The following is an 18,159-nucleotide window of genomic DNA, read 5'->3' on the forward strand; positions in this document are numbered from 1 at the left end:
TTTTTTTCTTTTTTGGTACTGGGATCAAACTTGGGCCCTTGTGCTTACGGGGCAGGCGGCAGAACCACTGAGCTAAATCCCTGTCCCTTGATTGTATTTTTATATACTAGCAGTCAACAATTATAGAATTAAATTTTAGAAATTCTGTATGTAATAGCATCTAAAAACAAACTAGAAGTAAACAGGAAATACTTATATTTAACAACAGACATGTGAAGAGAACTCATTGAAAACTACAGAATACTTCTGAAAGAAATTACAGAAGAAACACATACATGGTGAAACAAAACATGCTCATAGGTTTATTGGAAGACTCCAATTCATAGTTCACTGTAAGTTCATAAGTTTATCACAAGATTCAATTGTTAAGATGTCAATTCTAACCAAATTGATGTATGAATTCAGAACAATCACAGGCAAAGTTCCAGCAGGCATTTTCACTGAAATTGACAAGCTGATCCTAAGATTTGGAATGGGATGGATCTAGAATAGCCAAAACAATTTTGAAAAAAAATAAGATGGAGAACTTATACTATCTACAATAATCAAGATAATGTAGTTTTGACATAAGATTGACATATGAAACAATGAATCTGAATAGAATCCAAAAACAGAGCCACACTTATATAGCCAATTGATATTTAATAAATGTGGCAAGGAGATTCAATGGTCCTGGAATGTATTAGTTCATTTTCTATGATAATAACACAATATCACATATTGGGTAAGTTTTAAAGAAATGGGGTTTTACTCACAGTTCTAAAGGGCCAAGTTCAAGGGGTTGCATCTCATGATAGCTTTCTTCCTGGCAGAGTGCTGAGGTCACCAATGCAGGACATCATATGGTCATAAACTAGGAGCACATGTGTGTACCTCCTGCGGTCTCTCTTATGAAATTACTAGTATTCAGTCAAGGTGGTTCCAACCTGATGAGCTTATCTAATCTTAGTCGTCCCCAAAAAGTCTTACCTCTAAACATCACAGTTGAAATAAGTTTCCACTGTCTTAATATCTCATGTTGAAGGTTAAACTCCAACATGAGTTTCAGAGCAGACAAACCATAGCTTGGAGCTGGATATGGTAGTGCATACTTGTGTAATCCTAGTGCTCTGAAAGACTGAGGTGGGAAGATCACATATTCAAGCCCAGCCTGGGCAACTTAGCTATTTAGGGAGACCCTTTCTCAAAAAATAAAAAAAATGGCTGGGTATGTAGCTTAGTGTGGAGGTCTTGGGTTCACTCTCCAGTGACACATACACACAGCTTGGAACAATTATACATTCAAAATAAAAAAGAATGTCAATTCTCACCCCAAATTATATATGAAAAATTTACCCAAAACTATAGACCTAAAATAGGATATAATGCAATGAAATTCCTAGAGGAAAATAAATTCTAATGACCTTGCATTATATATTGAAATTTTAAAATTTGGCCTTTTTAAAGACATTAACCAATGAAAAGATAGCCCAAAGCCTGGGAGAAAATACTTGAAAAGCATATGTATTCAAAAAAGGACTGATGCCCAGATACATAAAGAATCCTTACAGTTTGAGAAGAAAGCAAACAATCTCGTAGAAAAACATGTGAACAACCTGAACCAACACTGCTAACGAAAGTATATAAGTGGAATAAAAATATGTAAACCACATTATTCATCAGGGAAATGGAAATTAAAACTATAATGATATGCCACTATGCAACCATTAGAATGACTATAATCAAAAAGATGAGAAATGTCAAACGTTAATGAGAATGTCAAGCAATTGGAGCTTTCCTTCATGGCTAGTGGGAATGTAATATTGCACAATCACTTTGAGAAAGCTATTAGTAATTTCTTAAAAAGTTAAACATATGATGCAGATGTTCCACTCTAAGTATTTACACAAAAGAAAACACATCCACACAAAGACACAAATATTTATAGCTGCTTTATGCACAATAACCAAAAACGAAACAATCCAAGCAGGTTTCTGCACAATTAGCAAAAACTGGAAACAATCCAGATATTCACAACAGGTGATAAACAATAAGTGGTGCATCTATAAAATGGAATAGTATTGAACAGTAAAAAGAAACCAACTGCTAATATATTCAACAAAATGAATTTGTGCCAAAATCATTACATTCAGGGTAAGAAGCCAGAAATAAGAATGTGATCCCATTTCTATAAGATCCTAGACAATACAAAAAAAAAAAAAAAAAAGAAGCTATTTCAAAAAGAACTCAGTGTTGGAGCCAAAGATGGAAAAAGCAATGGACAGTAGTTAGGGAGAAAAGAAGTCGTGGAGGGTAATAGAAATCTTGTTTGTGGTGGTGGTTTCATAGATTATATATTTGTACACTGTAATGAAATGCAGCAAATTGTACATGAAGAATACTTTGATAAAGTTGATTTAAAATAAATCAAACAAGAGTAGTGTAATGTTCTGTATCTACAAACTAATCTCAAAGTTGTACTCAACTTTTCTTTCTAAATAACACAAATTTCCTCACCTGGCTCATGTAATGCATCCCATTCCATCTATTTTCCCCTTTTCTTCCTCTCATGCGTACCACCACATTCCACTGCAACTGACATTCCACACCCACACGTGCACAGGCGTGCGTACACACACACACAGGCAGGCAGAAATCTTCCAATTAATGCAACATTTCCAGGCTTTCCTACAACAACAGTGTATTGTATATGAGTATCCTTTCCCCCAAAGCAGCCCTTTCCTATAGAAGAGCTGTATTGGGAGGCAAGCGATACTTACATATGATGACCAAATGCTCAGAGAGTAAGAACTAGGAATTCTGTAATTGTCAAAGTAACTGTGATTAGGCAGAAGTTACACTACTTTAGGTAGACTATTGAGGAAGAAGGCGACAATTTACAGATATGCTGATCAACACTGTTCCCTCACCTCCAAGGAACCTGCTGCATATAGAGTCAGATTTAAAAAGATATTTCCTTCAATTCAGCTAGCACTTCGTTCTGGTACAGAATCTTTAAAGCTTCAATTATCCCAATCCTATGATTTGCTGTTATCCTAAAGTCAATCTCAATAGTTTTCTCCTGACCCCAAAAAGGTTTTATTGGGATCCAGAAAACTTCCTGTCAACCTCTTTACATACCCAATGCTGTTATTTTGACAACCCGATGACTGATATTTGTGTAGGGTCTGAGTTCTAACACTTAAATTTCAACAGTATTTTCTGACTCAGGCAACAGTCACCTCAGTGGAAGTGGGGTCTTGTAAACCTTAATTTCATAAAAAGGTCAGCTAAAGCACTGGAATCCTGAGGTTTCACTGATTGTGATTATAACATATTTAATACCTGCCAGTTGCCCCATAGTCAGAAAGTATAAATGGAAGGTCTGTACATGGTACTGATCAGGTTTCTAGAAGCAGTAGAAATCATAGCTGCCTGTACAGATTTATGAAATTCAAAAGTTTCATATGTACTGTGTGCACAATAACATGGTGAGCTTTTGCATTGTATGGACAGTATATTATGGAAATGTATGAAGGCTATCTATCTATCTATCTATCTATCTGGATTGAACTCGGGACCTTGCACTTGCAAGGCAGGTAGCAGAACCACTGACCTAATCCCCGGCCCTAGAGAAATATTTTAGAAAGGAAAAGAAAGTAGCACAAATCAAAATCTTAATCCAGAAGATTTGGTGCCTACACTTAGTAGAATATACTATGTTTTTTTTTTAAATGGAGAAAAAAAAGTAAGATTTTAAACTCAAAGAATGTTCAGGAAGACTGAGTAAAAATGCAATGGCTGTTTTCTAGAATCTTTAAAAAGTATTAAGTGTCCTACTTTAAACTTACTTTAAACCATAGAGAAGGAATAAATTAATTTTTTATGATAAGCCACTCTATTTTAATGGCAACTCAAGCTCTGTGGTTTTTATTTCATGAATATTGTAGATTTGTTCTAACATTACAGGAGCACAGAGAATGATTATTAGCCCATTGAAGAAATTAGTGATTAAAGCTTAGACTAGAGGAGAAGTGAAAGATCAAAGGGAATCTGAAAGGACAATTTCAGATTTTTGAATTTCAGAAAATTAAATGCATTCATGTGATATAACAAAGTAAGTGAGGTACTTAGGGCAAAAATACTCTTTCAAATTTCTTTCATATAGGCTCCCTTACAATTTTTTTTTAACAGATTTAAGGATTCTATAAGGATGTCAAAGAAACCTGTTTACCAGCTGTTTTGGCTAAAAGTTTATTTTAAAAATTCAGAGGTGAGATTTACATACTTTGAATCTCTGTGTTCAGGAGAAAATCACTGGAATGAAAACTGAAAATCTTTATATCAGATTTTTGAATACTGGAGCAATGTAGTGTTCCATTTTAATCCATATGTTTAACATTTCTTGAGTCAGCTTCTTTCTGGTTTCACAAGCCATTAAGGAACTCCTATGTTTACTTGTGTAAGCCAATGTGACCCACAGTGCACTAGGGTATGAGCCTAATTTAAAAATCTTTCTCAAAAACAGGTGCATACCCTTTTCATACACTTTCAAGAATCTCTCTTCTAGATCAAGGAAAATTTCTCTTTTCTTCAAAAGAAAATTAGTAAGAACCCTTGAAAGATTTCTATTGTTGAGCGAGTTTGACGCTATGATAAGTACATGCAGAACTTTGTGCTTGGGTTGCCTAGACTACAATTCTAGGCAATGCGGGGGTTTTGAAGTAAGAATTTTGCATGCCCTTCCCTGCTCTGAGTCCAGAACAAATCAGTCATAGACAAGAGAAAGATTAAGACAGAAACACTTGGAGAGGCAAAGAGTGGTTCTTCAAGCTGGGGAATCATCAGTAGCACTTTTCCTTTGGCTCAAGATAGATTGTATAAGACATTTCTCTAAGTAAAATATTAGAGTTCTGAGTGAACTAAATTATTAAAAATACTCTAGTATGAAGCCATCTCTTTGGAGGAGCAGAGTCAAACTTCATGCTTATAGCCTGAATTTTTTTTACTTAAATACTTTAAAGGACCAAAATTACACATTTTTATTATTCCTTGTAATTATTGGCTGCATTCAGAAACATTTCTCACATTTTTGTACATTGTTAATATGCAAATAAAATTAGGCTTTATTTTTTGGGTGAGCAAAATTTTCCATTAGTGGTGGCTTACATAACAATTGGAGAAAACTGGTAAGATGACCTAGCATTTACGAATCACTCTAAAGAATGAATGCTTCAGTATTTGTTCCCATCTTTTGTCTCAGATTTTGGTTCCTATCTCCTTTACAGTGATACTTTGTATTTTATGGCTTAATTTACATTTCTATTTTATTCCTATATTAATGTTTGAAATATAGATGGTATTCAACCAAATATTGCTGAACATATTATTGTTTAGAAGATGATTGTTACTGAATGACTTTTCTACCATAAAGCAACAAATTAACCACTTGCTACTTCCAAGTTCTGGGAAAAAGAAAAATGAAAACCCAGTATTTAAAAATGATCTTTGGGCAGTGTTTTACATTAGACTATTTTTTCACCTTTAAATTTTTTATTTCATCTTTTCGCCAGAGGTAACTGGACACCATTGTTTAATTTTCTTCAGGATGTTCTCAAATCTTTTTTCTTAAATGGCCATTACCAACTTATTTATACCGCAGAGGATTTTTGAGGAACTCAAATACAGATGAAGACTCAAAAACTATGCCATTCTGCTTTTCAAATCAAGTTTACTTGGTTAGGATAAGAAGGTGCAAAAGATAAGTGTTCCCTCAGTACAAAATTCCCTTCATTCTCAGGAAATGATAAAGCAGTATAGAATTTGACTATCTGCACCATTTGAGATGTTGGATCAGATATGCTTACTACTAAGTATCCAGGATTATATTTTTCAGTGTTCTATCATATCACCCAAAGAAGGAAGAGAACTTGCACCACTCTTCCTGAGAATAATTAATGATTGATTTGCTATCTTTGGAATGTACAATGGAGTGAATTCCAAAGAATGTGCCTATCTTTGCCAGGGGGCAATAGAAAATATACGTCACTCTCAAGAAAATATCTCTGATTGGACAGCTCACTAATAATGATGAGTTCTGTTTTGGGTGTAAAGTCTGCTCTGAAATTCAGCCCTGAGAAATTCTGTTTTAATAGACAGCCAAAGATGCAGCCTAAGAAAGAACTACCTTTGGCAATAATTCTTATTCTCCCTCTGATATTCATTAGATTATATGACCTTGAATGAATCAATAACTTATGAAATAACTCAAAAAGTTGTTTTTGAGATTAAATAAATCCAAGATGTCAGACATTTAGCACTGTGTCTGGCTTACCAAAGCTATTCATTAAATACTAATTTTCTCTTTTCTCCATATGTGGCATTCTAAATGTATTTGGTATACCATGTGGAATTTTATATAAACTTTGGAAAAATAAGCTTGAATATTTTTACTTTAGGAGCACTGTGAGAGAATTTATCCCAACTACACAGCCCCCTTACGTGATGAACAAAAGCATGTAACATTATGTGAAAATTGAGGCCAAAGCTCTTCTGTAGGTCGTGAGGCTAATTAAGTATCCCTGCAGTGTAACAAATGGTTCAACTCAAAGCAGTTGGAGGTTAAAACAAGTAAGCAGCAGAACATTTCAAGAATCTTGATCAGTCATTGGTATTAAACAGAAATTATCTGTATTACCTTCCTTTTAATAATGTACTCAAGAAAGTACATGGGGATGGATCCTGACTGAGATTCCCCCTAATACCATGAAATGACGATTCTGAAATTTCTTCCTAGATTTGAGTGTGCACTTAATGCCATATTCTTGGCATGAAAAACTGAAATAATGAGACAAAGGAAAAGGAGGCTCCAAATCTCCCCTCCCCCACCATGGGCAGAAAGGGATGAAATTTTGGGTTTTTAAAGCTCTAAGAATTCTAGCTAAAAGATAGCATGATTAAAGGCCTATGTTGGGACTGACATAGATACCATTTTTGTTCAGTGCATAAAGCCTTTCGAAGGAACTGCATCCTAAAAACTGAACTACTTCCCACTCCCTCAGACTGGCCCACCAGCCAAGCATCTGTGTGTTGATTTCCCTCAATCCATTACACCTAAAACACTGAAACTTGTATTCTAGCCTCTTTTGGGCTTAGGCATGGACACTTGCCATAATTCCAGCTACTTCTTTCTAAGAAGTCTTCTAGATTACAAATTCTTAGAAAAAAGATTTCCTCACTGAAACAGACATACAAAAAAATATATAAAACTGCTTCCTTTTCTCTGAATATATTTATACAAGCTATGACATGTGGAGAGGAACTAGCCATCTTGGAACCACAAGAGAACAAACCTCAAGATGAAAAGCAACACACTGAGATTGTTCCCCTTTAAAGATGAAGAGGATGGATACCTTGGTTCTTGGAGACTTCATCTTAGTTCTAAACCTCTGGTTAAGTCCATACATTTCTTTTATGGCTCAAGCTATTTTAATTGATGTCTACTCTACTTGTACCCTAAAGTATCCCATAATAGTTCTAGTCATAGGGTGAAAAGAGACTTCAATCACATCTGCTAAAGCTTGAAAAAAAGAATAAATAACAGGCTTCCATCTGGTGTGACCAAGAAATGTTTGAAACACATAACCTTCAACTATTTGGCCTCTTCCTTAAAATTCCTTTCAGTAGACTCTTGATGATATTTATTCATCCCCCAAACTTTAACATCCTATTATGTGTAGGACTGTCAGATAAATATGTATTAATTCTAAAATTTATTCATTATCTAAATTCTAAATTTACCTGGACATCTGTATTATTCACTTTCCTGTCAGCTGGACCAAATACACAACACCTGCAACTGGAGGAGAGGGTTATTTTGGTTCATGGTTTCTGAGGGTTCAGCCATGCCTGGGTGGCTGGCTCAAGGCAGAGTCATAGCTGAAGGGTATCTTGGAGGAAAGTTGTTCTGTGCATGGATCCGGGAAGCAGAGACAAGGAAGGAGCCAGGGATGAAAATACTCCCTCCCAGTGACACAGCTCTTCTGTGTCAAGTCCTAGCAGCATAGGAAGTAGGAATAGCAGCTAGGAACTCATTGATGGATTAATCCAGTGATGAATACAGCATACCCACGATCCAGTAACCTTCCGAAGCACCAACTCTGACTGCATGAGACTTTCAGGTGACCTTTTAGATTTAAACCACAGCAATGTCCTATGTTAATATCCGCCGAATGTGACAACCTTAATTCAGTGCTATGTGTTATGATAGGCTATGGGGATTAACACATTCCTTATTTCGAGGAACTAATCTCCTGCAGTGCCTCTGGTGATTCTAATGTACAGATCGGTTGGAAATCCGCTGCATTTGAGACCCTGATTCAACTCCACATTCTACATTTGAGGAAACTGAAGTCTGAACAGGTCATGAGTTTCTCAAAGACACAAAGCTGCTCAAGGGCAAAGGTGGAACAAATTATTCCCACATTCAATATACTCTTTCCAATTGTCTTATTGTTGGATTCTAAGTGAGGCAGGCACATTTAGGGCAAACTCCTACACTTAGAGGTGAAAGCTGTTGCCCCTTTAAAAGACTATCAATGCACCTTCAAAGTTGTTCATCTAGAATTTGTTTCATCTAGAATTATTTGGAGAAATTTACAAGGAGTAAGGTCGCTGAGTCACTCTTAATCATTCTTTTTTTTTTTTTTTTTTGTAACGGGAACTGAACTCCGGACCTTGTACTTGGAAGGCAGGCAGCAGTACCACTGAGCTAAATCCCTGGCCCAGTCTTAATCATTCTTTTAGGTGACCAGAGTAAACTTTGCTTGTTATAATACTAAATTCTCTATCCAGAAGCATTAGTGGGTCCTTTCTGAATATGTACTCCATGACTTTAAACTGAGAATGCTCAGAAATGTGCCCACCCCTGTGTGTGCTTTCCTATATGAATATGCAGAGGTTCCCCAATGAAAACCCCACACATTCTTTGTTCAGAGAAATAATTGCTTTCTACCTAACTCCTATGGTCTCCCTACTTGCTATAAATAACAAACCTCTCTAAACTCTTTCATCACTTCTTTGTACTTACTAGGTTTGCACTCAACAAAATATGAATACACCACGTTCACTGTATCTTCACTCCTTTTCCTAAAGACTTCTTGTTTGAGGGTGACATGCAAGACTAATATTGTTTGACTTGGTAAAGAGAGAAATGTTTATAAACTAAATCGTCCCATTTCCTGTCGTGAGAATGGTAATCATACTTGAGTTGCTTAAGTTTCTTATGGTAGAATAGTATTTTGAACAAGACTTAATGTCCTGAAAATCTCATCCAAATATGTAGAAACACTTGCTTGAAGACAAAGCTATCCAAGGGCCAGGGATTTAGCTCAGTGGCACTGTGTCTGCCCTTGCAAGCACAAGGTCCTGAGTTCAATCCCTGGTACAAAAAAAGAGAAAGTTATCCAAATACCCTTTGGAATATAATACATGTCAGGTACGTGTATATGTGCAATATATTATATATAGCTATTACATATAGCTCATTTGAGTGATATGTATCTCAAAGTTGCTGTACTTTTCAAGTATCACTGTTTTCCTTTATGTTTCCTCAGGTATCCTTTGTATAATCAAGATTGACAAATTCCAATCCTCAGTAAACAATGAGCTTTGCTTGAAGTTTTAAAACAAACATCCCAATGACTTCCAGTGAAGATGTCATCATTCCTGCTTAAAGAACGCATCACATTTATACCATCTCATATTCCTTCTTAAGGAACATAATTTGATAAAGAAATTTTCAAATAAGCCTTTCTCTTTTACATTGACCATTCTGTTATGTTTTTGTAAAATAGAATATTTAATCCTTATTTATTAATCTCTTGCTGGAGTGGTGTAATGTATCTTAACTTTTAGCAAAGGAAAGTTGCAGAACAGCTTAAGTTTTTTTATAATGTATAAAAATTATGTTTACTTTTTCAGAGTAGTACTTTGGGGTTAAAGGCAATGTGTCAGGGGGATTCAACACATGCAATTTCATTTAACAAAAGTATTTTTAATACAATTTCATGCAGAATTGCCTTAAAGGGGAGTTTTATATTTTCAACTACAAATAGTTGCTAAGGGGTCATACAGAGAATATTGATGATGGTTGAAAAATATCTTTGAACTGGTATCTATGTCTAAGTGTGACTACCATGTGTATGTATTCTTGACAAACAGTATACTATTCCTGTGATTTTTTTTACACTAGGGATAATGCATAAGAAATTAATCGTCATATATATTATTATCCCTAATGTAGGGAAGAAGAATATTTAACTACCCATGTTATATATTTTACTCATACTATGCCAGAGGGGAAACTGTCATGCAGTTATACATGTAATCTTGGGGTTTTCACATATGTAGGTATTCATTTTGAGTAGATTTAAGAAAAAAACTTTTAATGAAAGTGAATTCCAGTGGGGATAATATAAATGAGTATTCTAAAAAAGAGTATTCTAAAAATAAGAAAGGACAGGGCCATTTTTTGTGCTTTTTCTTTTGCTATTATTAGATCAAAAAGTGTTAACATTGGTACTTGTTGTCTTAATGCATTTATTAATAACAGCATTGAGATGATAAAAAACAGATTACAGTAGCAAATATAAGATTATTCTGACCAGTTAATTGAGCAGAAAAGTTTAACTATCTCATTCAGTCTTCAGCAGTTCTGTAAAATAAGTATTATCATCTCCAATTTTCAGATGAGGAAATAAGGGTTCAGCAAGTTTAACCAACATAACTAATCCATGCAGCAAGTTAGTGTTTGACACAGACCATGAGTCTTCTGAGTCTGTTCATTTCACCATGAAATATGCAAGCAATAAAATGTAACACAAGTTAAAAAAAAAATGCATCACAGAATTCAAAGTTTTCTGGACAGGCTGCCTTACATTATACTCCAACTCAAAGATCATCAGAGCAGAGAACTCAAAAGTTTTGTCTAGACACTTTTCCTTTTTACCTTTTCTAAATCTTTCATTATGAAGTAATAGCATAAATCATGTGACTGTCACTCAAGAAGACAGAGACTAGGTTAAATCAATTTTCCATAGAAGATCTTAACCTAACAGATTTCCTCTTAGCCTTCTTGTCTCATGTTTCCTACATGCCAAATGAAACAATGATAAAGACTAACAAATTTTACTTTAATAAAAAATAATCCCAAAACATATTCCTAGAGCATTAGACTATACAGTAGTTAGAAAATTCCAGAACCGATATGATAAATTCAGATGATTTTTGTAATTCCTTATAATGGAAAGCATCAAAATCACAGTCCTTTAGATGTGCAGATCCTTGAGCAGTACATCCAGTTATGGTTCATGAATCCTTTGGGGCCTGTCAAGTTGACTCTCAGTTGCTCCATTCTTTGCCATTTAAGAGAAAAGTGCACATTACCATATCACAAACAAAAACTCTCCAGCGCAAGTGTCCTTAGCACAGACAGGGAAAGTGTGACAAGTAAAATGTTTCTATTTATAGTTAAAATATGAAAGCTACAGTGTTCAACCTTTCCAATTAGCTTTTTAAAGTAACTCTCTGCATACCTTGAAGCTTCCCACTGTTTGACTATTTCCAAAACTCAAATTTACTCTCAAAAGACAAGATATATCACTCCTGAAAGGAGTCAACATTATTTGATCGTATACTTTGTTATGCTCATTGATCTTTTAAAATGAATCACATTACATTATAATCTCACTTGGTATAGGATGACAGTATTATTCCAGGACAAGTATTTCTGTCTACAAAATGTTAAAATACACCACTGAGACTTCTACCTGCGGGATAGTAGAGTCTGTCTTACCTGCCTGGGAATGTTGTACTGAGTTGAAGTCACAGTTACACAAATAACATTCCAAACATTTTTCTCCCTCTGAATTAACAGGGCCAGTTAGAATTTTTCTCATTCCCATTGGTTAGAAATTCTGACACAGGGACCTAAGGAGCTCTCCAGTTCTAGAATGGAGTGAATGCTATTCACATGACCTGCATGAGATACGAATCCACGTCTTCCACCTGTGTGCCCTCCTGCCCTTTAGCCAGCAAGACTCAACACTTGAAAATTGGGCAACCTGACTGTGAATGTCCTCTTTGAACTTTGACTTCAGAGGAATGGCATGTCTTAAAATGTTGTCCATTTACTAATTAACAGAGAACATCAAATTCCCCAAACTGTGAGGTAAAGCTTGAAGTTCAAGTTTTAACGCAGGATAGCTGTGTTAATTCTCTTAGGTTTCCTGACATCTATGACTTTTTACGTTTAGATAATGAGACTATTATATGTTATGCCTTTGGGACTTTTTCCTTCTTTCCTCAGACTCCCAGACATAGGAAGGTGGTCTCTTGCTCATCAGATCTATTCATTGATAAAAGTCATTAAATAATTATTGATGAAAGAGCTACTATTCCATGGTTGTTAGGAGATTCTTTTGAAAGCTATTAGGCAATTAATCATTGTGAGCTTTTGATAAAAGGATATGCAAAGTATACCCGAGAACATACTCTATTTTGCTGTGAACAGTGAGCTACTGACTTGAAGTTGTTCTTTCTTAAGAGATTTAAAAAACTATCTCATTCCTTAATATGCAGATGCTCTTTGACTTATGTGGAGTTACATCACAATGAAACCCACTCTAAGTTGAAAATATCTCAAAAAGTACTTTTAATACACCTATAGTGTCATGTACATCACAGTTTAGCACCACGGTATAATGTAGAGGATCAACTGTTCATCCTCAGCTTAAAAGAGAGTATTAATGAGCATATGACTAGCTTGAGAAATGATCAAAATTCAAAGTATAGTTTCTACTGAGTATTGCTTTGGCAAAATCATAAAGTCAAAAAAAACTTAAGTTGAGCCGTCATAAGTCAAATCATTATAACTGAGGGACCAAAAGAATGAGTACTATAGGAAGAAGGTGGGAACCTTAGGAGGGATAAAGAAGGTTTTTAGAAAGCAGATTTTTTTAAAAAACTGTGTTGAAGTGTGCAAAATTCTCTTCTCAGTGACCTCATCAAAACAGTCCTGGCACAAGCCAGGTGTGGTGGTATATGCCTGCAATCCCAGCAGTCTGGGAGGCTGAAGTAGGAGGACTGCAAATTTGAGCCCAGCCTTGGCAATTGAATGAGTCCCTCTTTTGAAATAAACATAAGAATAAGAGTTGGGGACAAATCACAGTGCAAAAGCACTGGGATCAATCCACAGTTCAAGAAAGCAAAAGAGAGAGAGACAGAGACAGACAGAGGAAGAGAAGAGAAAATAAGAATAAAATAAAATAGTTCTGGCCCTATGTTCAGTTAATTCTTCCAAGAGTTACTAATCCATATATTATTATTATTAATATCTAAAATCCATCCAAGTATTTCATTGTCAACAGTAGTCCCCAAATGACAGAATAAGAAATACTCTCTCAATTAAAATAATTTCAGTATTGTCATCCTACTCAGCTTCCTTTCAAAGCCATATTTAATTCTGTCATGGATATATGTGTCTGGATTCTTTTGAATCCACTTATCTCATAAAGGGATTATGTAACTCAATTGAGTACATAACTGTTTCATTATTTTAGTGAAATATCTTACTGACATTTATTTTTCTGAGAGTATATCCTGTTCATTTCCTATAGCTTAATTATTTTTCTTATAGACATGACTGCTTTCAAGGGAGGACTGAAGAACATTCTCCCTACACAGCTCCTGTTGCTACTTTTAGTTTCTATTTAGACACATGGGAAAAGGCAGCTTTCTCAAAGATAGTGAGAATAGCACTAACTTCCATCTACTAATATTTTTCCTTAGTTAATATTAACTGGTGAATAAATGCTTAGTTAAAATGATTCTGATAGACTCGTAATGCCATCTACTGGATAATCTTCAAAACACCATCCCATGGGCCATTTTTATAGTGACAGAGAAAACAATTCTGAGCTGGGGGTGTAGCTCAGTGGCACTGTGCCTGTGCCTACCTGGCAAGCCCAAGGTCCTGAGGTTGGATCCTCAGTTCTGCAAAAAAAAAAAAAAAAAAAGAGAGAGAGAGAAAATCCTAAAATTTATATGGAAACATAAGAGACTCAATAGCAAAAGCAGAAGGGAAAGGGCCGGGGATTTAGCTCAGTGGTTTTGCTGCCTGCTCTGCAAGTGCATGGACCCGAGTTCGATCCCTGGTACCAAAAAAAAAAAAAAAAAGCAGAAGGGAAAAGAAAAAATATGAGAAAAAGAAAAACATGGAAAGAGTCTTTGTAAATAGGGAAGGGTGGAGGGGGTGGAGGGCAGGGGAATGGGAAAAGGTAAGAACCAAGATACATCATGTAAAGGTACAAGATCCCAATGATAAATGTAAATGTATTGTATACCTAAAATGTACCAATAAACTAAATGACAAAAAACCCCAAAAAAGCAGCCCTGGGTAACCAAAGCAAAGCAGACTGCATCACAATCCCAGACTTGAAGTTATTTTATAAAGCTACAGTGATTAAAACAGTATGGTACTGGCAGAAAAACAGGAATGTGGATCAGTGAAACAATAGAAGCAGAAATAACTCCAGACATGTACAGCTATTTGATATTTGACAAAGGAGCAAAAAACATACACTGGAGGAAACACAGCTTCTTTAATAAATGGTGCTAGTATTATAGATAGCTAAGTTAGTTAAAAAATATTTTAAGGAAATTAGGCAGGGCTGGACCCTCATCAAAGAAAACAATTGAGACGCATTTACTAAAAGGTGAGGATTCAAAAAGGAAGCACTACTACACTCACATACTTCCCCTAGTGATGAACAGCAGTGATTGATACTCTAAATAGGTATCAATCACCTTGGGTGGGGACAAAAATCTCCCTAGTCTATTTCTTCCAAGGAAGTCCTTGTTCCTTCCATATACACTTGCTGCTCAGTGACTAGCTTCCCCATTTGATCTCTAATCAATATTATCTAAGTGACTATGCTTGTGATAATCTTGTTAGTTGATCATAGTTTTGTCCCACCTCATGATTTCCCATTGGATCAATATTACCTAAGCGACAATACTTGTGATCTTATTAGTTGACTGTAGTTTTGTCCTACCTTGTACTTGCCTCACCTCATGGCTTTGCTCAATAAAACACCTCTGAGAAGCAAGGTGGGTGAGCAACTCACTTTCCAGTCCCTCTTCTGTCTTTCTCTTGGTAAATTCTTCCAACTCTTAACATTCATTATTCCTACAATTCATTCTTCAAGAATGAACACAAACTTAGCATGTTGGTTATCTAGCAGGTTGGGAGGTATAATATTTTTTCCCATTGAGCTTATTGGTACATTTTAGGTATAAAATACAGTTACATTCATCATTGGTATCTTGTACCATTACATGAGTCTCTTGTTTCTTATTTTTTCCCCTTCCCTTGCCCTCCCTTCACCCCTCCACCCTTTCTTATTTGCAAAGACTTTGTTTCCATTTTTTTCCTTTGCTCATGTTTTTTCTTTTCCCTTTTTTCCTTTCCCCTACCCCTCCCACTTCCCCTGTTCCTTTAGACCTTTACTTCCTGTTACACAATATCAATTATACATTTTTGAAATTATAATATCAAGATCTAGGAGACATTACCACAGATTTTACAGAATTTAAAAGGATATAGAAAGCATATTTCAAAAATCTGTTTTGAAATAAATTTGACAACTTCTTCTAAGAAGTACCTTGGAAGACAAATTAAGGAAACTAACTCTGGAGGAAATATAAAATTTGAATAGCACCTATTAAAGAAAGTATATTCCTAGCTTGAAAACCTACCTATATGACAACAGCAGGCTCATATACATTTTAACTGATCAATTATATCAAACAAAGCAGAAAAAAGAAGGAACACTTCTCCCCTCATTTTAGGACTCAACATTGTGCTAATCCTAAAACTGGGTAAAGATAATAGAAGAAAAAAGTATGAACATAGACAGAAATTTGTTTAACAAAACAAACTATTAGAAGTCAGATCTGGTAGTATGTAGAAAGCGGTTTTGTTATAGGGATGGTAGTGTTGGTTCAGCATTGGAAGATTCACCCCCCAAAAGTCATCATTTTAACAGAGGAAAGGAAAAAGCCATATGATCCTGTCACTAGTTGGAGAAAAAGCTTTGGACTAAATTCTACAGCTGTTCATGGTAAAAGCTATCGGAGACTAGAAGTAGAACAGAACCTTCTCAACAGATGAAAGACATGTACTCCATACTTCCAGCGAGAATGCCTTATATGAATGGAGAAGATACAATGCTTTCTCCTTAAGGTGGGGAACAAGGGCAGATATGCTTACTCTTTATCTGTCCATTAAACTTTGAAACCTAGGCCCCACCAAAATAGTCTGGCAATAAAATGACACAATTAGGATAGGGCTGGCAAGGTAGAAGCAAAATCTTTATATGTAGATGAAATGATCATCTACAGAGAAAATACTAAGAAATCTCTAGGAGCCCCTAGAACTTGTATTTGAATTTAGCAGGATTAGAAAACACAAAGTATATATAAAAATTCAGGTCTGTGTATACTTGCTATAAATGAAGAATTGGATATTGAAATTTAAAAGTTATGTAGGAGTACAAAGGACCTAGAAAAGGGTTTCATATTTAGGTTCATAGATTCCTTCAAGTTATTTTCATGTATGGAAATAAAGGGTTGAGGTTAATTTTTTATATATGGATACCAGGTGTTCTAGTGCTGTTTGCTGAAAACACTATCTCTTCCTCGGCTCTTGAATTGAGTTTATATTCTATAAAATGTTAATGTTAAATAATCTTTCAAAACTCAGTGGACCATATATGTGTGGTTCTATTTCTAGATTCCCTGTTTTATTCCAATGATCTATATGTCTTTCCTTACACCAACACTGCCTTGATTACTGTAGCTTTAGAAGAAGTCTGAAAATTAGGTACTAAACGTCTTCCAACTGTTTTTGTTTTTGTTTTTTAACTTTTCTAGGTCCTTTGTACTCCTATAATATTTTTTCTTATATCATTTAGCTTATTTCTCTTATTTAGATTACTTGGTGCCCTGTTTCACTAGAATAATTGGATACACACATGCAAAGCATGAGTCTAGTCCAGTATATCTCACCATGTTCTAAACTAAAATAAAAATGGATCAAAGATCTAAATGTTAAAACAATCTACTGAAAAATAAAATAGGTACAACTCTTAAAGACACAAGTATAGGTAAAGACTTTCTGAATAGAACCCCAATGGCACAAGAAATCGAAGAATGGGATCATAGAAAATTACAAAGTTTCTGCACAGGAAAGGTAACAACCAACAGTGAAGAGACAATCTACAGAAAGGTAAAGAATTTTGCCAGCTATTTCTTGGACAGAGGATTAACATCAAGAATATATAAAGATCTCAAAATAATTAGGACTTCAAATTAAAATATCAAAAAGTGGTCAACCAAAATGAACAGACATTTCTTAGAAACACAAATGGTAAATACATGAAGAAAATGTTCATCATTGGTGGCCATCAGGGAATGCAAATTATAATTTACACTGAATTTTACCTTACCCAAGAATGGCTGCCCTCAAGAAATCTAATACAGATATTCATCATTTAATTACCTACCTATTTATCAACTGTTGAGAATTACTATTGATATGCTATTCAGACTTAAGACCCACCCCTCCGACTTACAACACGTTTTATTGTTCTTGTTGTATAGTTCTATACATCTTGTTTATAGAGCCTCAATTTTTTGTACAGTATACCTTATAAAGTACTATAATTTTTGCTGATTGTTCTGCACAGTACTGTAATGTTATATTCTATTATGCATTACAGTACTGCATGTAAGAATTATACAAATAAAAACAACGTCATGAAGTTAGTTTCCTTTGTCCATTTATTTATTCTGAATATTGTAATGTACATGTTGCATACAATTCCTCATTTAGCAACTAATTCATTTAAGACCTAGTCGCAGGACCAGAACCCAGTCCTTAAAGAATGCCTGTAATAACAAACATTGGCAAGGATGCAGGGGAAAATAACTATTACATTGTTAGTGTGAATGTAAACTAGTACAACCACTATAGAAATTAGTATAGATTTTTCAAAAGACTAAAAATAGAAATTCCATTTGAAACATATGTCTCTTCTACATATATTCTCAAAGGAGTTA

At 35.0% G+C, this 18,159-nt stretch overlaps 1 long non-coding RNA gene across 1 annotated transcript in view; it reads right to left on the reverse strand.

Moving 5' to 3' along the window:
- Positions 1-4,205: 4,205 nt before the first annotated feature.
- Positions 4,206-18,159, reverse strand: part of LOC110344083 (uncharacterized) — a 65,604-nt gene continuing 51,650 nt past the window's right edge. The window contains exons 2-3 of the long non-coding RNA XR_002386370.2: positions 13,995-14,031; positions 4,206-11,393 (exon numbers count right to left, since the gene is read on the reverse strand). This is a non-coding gene — a long non-coding RNA (uncharacterized LOC110344083). The remainder of the gene's footprint in view (positions 11,394-13,994; positions 14,032-18,159) is intronic.

Source organism: Heterocephalus glaber, unplaced genomic scaffold (genome assembly GCF_053883595.1).
Source record: "Heterocephalus glaber isolate CG9 unplaced genomic scaffold, H.glaber_assembly_v1.0 deba00001461, whole genome shotgun sequence".
In the NCBI taxonomy this organism is placed as follows: Eukaryota; Metazoa; Chordata; class Mammalia; order Rodentia; family Bathyergidae; genus Heterocephalus; species Heterocephalus glaber.